Source organism: Heloderma suspectum, chromosome 6 (assembly GCF_057233095.1).
Source record: "Heloderma suspectum isolate Gila_16-S chromosome 6, 16-S_ref, whole genome shotgun sequence".
NCBI lineage: Eukaryota > Metazoa > Chordata > Lepidosauria > Squamata > Helodermatidae > Heloderma > Heloderma suspectum.
Window position 1 is genome coordinate 79,123,829 of NC_139463.1, and position 3,502 is coordinate 79,127,330.

A 3,502-nucleotide genomic window follows, 5' to 3' on the forward strand; every position below is an offset into this window, starting at 1 on the left:
GACGTATGGGGAAATGAAAGGTTTCCTCTACTTCATCCTCTTGGACATTTGGGACAAGGCAAATGCAGTTATATTCACACACATTAAAAGTGTCTAAGTTCATTGCTGCTGTGTTGTACCACTTTAATTCTTACCCATTCCCTCAGCACCTCCAGAGAACAGGATCTGACCCACAAGCCTAAGGTTCTATTCCTCTGGTGTTTGAAATGATGCTACCACAGTGATTTAAAGCTTAATGGTGGTGCAGTTGCCAGATGGTACCAGTGCTGTTACTGCTACCACCAATCAGATGTATGTGGGAAAGGAAAGGGTGTGGCAATGGAGGAAAGAGATGTTGGTGACAAGGAAAGCATATTCCACTATGGGCCTAAACCGTACCATGGGTTTGAACTAAGATGGGATGGGATGGGGAGGGGGCTGTACTTGCATAGCAATCCCCACTCCCCCATTCTGTAATTCAGAGCCATGACCAACTTGACTTAAATCAGTTAATTGAACTCAGCAAAATAAATCCTGAATTAATTCAAAGAAGTTTGGCCTGACTAGGGATGGACGAAAGGGACTTACCTGGTCCCGCAACTTGCTTCGCAGTGGGGGGGAGGTGCTCCGGTTCTCCCCCCGAAGTTCAGGTGAGGGGGAGGAGGCACCCCGCCTCGCCCGGCCGAAATTCAGGCCGGGTGGGAGGCGCCCCATCCCTCGCCGCCAAAATACAGTCCGGGGAGGAGCGCCCCGTCTGCCCGGACGCAAAAAAAAAAGGAAAGTAAAAAAAAACAAACAAGCCCACACACGTGATAGGCTATGTAACAATTTACATAGCCTATCACGGCTAGATTTCCAAAGTCAGCCATGATAGGCTATGTAAATCATCACGTAGCCTATAACGGGTGACTTTAGAAAAAAAAAGCGCGTACGCAAATGGCGGCACCCATGTGGCACCGCCATTTGCGGTCCTTAGTTTGGCACGTCTAGTCTACGTAAAGATTTACGTAGACTACGGCGAAAATAAGGGAACGCTATTTGCATTGCCCTTATTTTTGCTGCAGTCTACGTAAATCTTTACGTAGATTAGACGTATCAAACTAAGGAACGGAAATGGTGGCGCCCCATGGGCACCACCATTTGCGTACACGCTTTTTTTTTCTTTTCAAAGTCACCCATGATAGGCTACGTGACAATTTACATAGCCTATCATGGCTGACTTTGGAAATCTAGCCGTGATAGGCTACGTAAATCGTTACGTAGCCTATCAAGGGTGTGTGTGTGTGTGTGTTTTACTTTCCTTTTTTATTTTGCAATGGCGGTGGTGGCAGCCGGTCAGAAGACCAGCCACCGCCACCGCCGAAATGCTGCCAAAATGCCGCCGGGACCCGCCGCCGAGAGGGACATTCGCACGAGGTATGTCCCATCCCGGGGGGGGGGGGCCGGCGGAGAATTTCACCACCAATTTCTGGGGGCCGAATGTGTTGGCATTTGGCCTCCTGGAGATTCGTGGATAAATTCTCCGCCATCCCTAGGCCTGACATGGAATAGGCATGGTGAAGATTTCATCCACAAAACCCTAGTCATCCTCCTCCATTGGTCTCTAGAAGTTGATGTTCTTACAAGGAACATTAAGAGCCACAGGTGGCAACTCCTGTGGATCCTACTGTTCCTCGCTGGCCCAAAATAGCTTGGATAGGCCATTGGTCTGACCTAGCAGGGCTTTCTTTACTTTGTTATATTTGTTATACATGGCTGCAGATGAGATTCTTATCTGTCCCACTGGTTTAATATAGTTACCTTAATCATAATATAGGGCATTCTTCATTACGGAAGGATTTTCTTATGCATAATTTGAAAGATAAAAATAAAATATAGTTTCTATGCAATTGCAGCGACATGAAATTTGCTGTTATTGGAATTCTCGGGGGGGGGGGGCTCCTGTGCCTACAAGCTACAAATAACTTAAACATGTTGGGGGCGGGGATCTATTGCTCTAACTTCTCCTTTTTTCTGATTGAGCACCTTTTTCTTTCCAGTATAATTTTATGTAGAAATAATAAAATAGAACATAGAAGTCCAGTTTCTCAAATGGCTGATCAGCACTACTGAATATCATTCCGAAGTGAGCCATGAGTTTACAACATTCAGTTTGTGTGGGCAGCACTTAATTGTGTCTGGGTGGTGAAGGGAAGAGAACCAATTAGATACACGGACATAGCTGGGTAATAAATAATAAATAGGCCACACTTTATTGACTCTCATTCAAATAGGTCTGGCGGTGGCATAGGGTGTGGATCCTGGCATCAGCTATCTGCCTGCTGTCCGATTCCCCTTTCTTGGCCAGTGTCCCAGGAGTGCTGGTGCTGGATGGCAGGGCCAGGGCCACACTTTGGCATGGACTGCTAATGTGAACCACTGTCCACCACCCCAGACATGGCGAACTCACAGCCTCCATGCTGGGATGGTCTTGGTGCCACCTCCCCAAGATCCCTTACAGGAATCCCCAATGTGGGGCAGTGGGTGGCCCACTCCTGTTCCCCCTTACAAATGGATCCAGCCCAATGCCTCTCATGAGCACCCATTGGCTCATCAGTCCTCTCCCCGGGAAGGCACCGATGTTGCCACTGTGAAGCTGCTCCTCCCCAGCATTTCCTCCCTTCGCTGCCAGCCAGCGCACCCCCCCGCCCCAAAATGCAGCTCCCCAGTAAGGGGAACTTGGCTTGTGAATGTGATTGGTCTGGGAAAGACAGTGTATTTGTCCAGTGAATTACCGATCTGCTTTTGCATAAACTACATGCAGTTTCATGTCCATGTGTCATGACTATTCCCAGGGGTATCTTTGCATGGAGTACTGAAACAAGTGAGGTGATCTCTGAAAAGAACAACCAAGCCCCTCCCCCCATGTTTGTAGCAGTAGAAAAGGTGCAGCATGTGACAGAGGAAATTGACAGCAGGAAGTAGCACCTGTATCTGTCCAGGGTTTGGTTCACACAAAATAGGTCTTCATGCAAATGTGTGCCAGTGATGTGTGCATCTGTTGTATAGGTAGTAGGAATGACTGCAAGCATCAGCAGGCCTCAAATGCAACTGTTCTTTTAGCACAAACAAAAGTGAGGGCTTAGCAGAAACTCCACCCATTGTTGCTGCTAGGGATGTACAAAAGTCACTTACCTATTCGCGGATTATGTTGATGGTGGGGGGAAGGTGCTCCGTTCCTCCTCCCCGGAATCCACCACGGCCGGCTGTGCTCCATGGCAGCTCTGCGGAGCAGCCGGCCAGGCCAGGCCTGGCCAGGCCAGAGCCATCCGCAGCCGGATTTCCAGCCGCGGAGGGCTCTGGGTAAAAAAACAAAAAAACAAAACCCGTGTACGCAAATGGTGGCGGCTACGGCTGCCACCATTTGTGTTCCTTATTTTTGCCCTCTTAATCTACGTAAATATTTACATAGACTATGATGGTGAAAATCAAAGGGAATGCAAATAGCGTAGCGGGCGCTATTTGCATCCCTTTTTGATTCCCC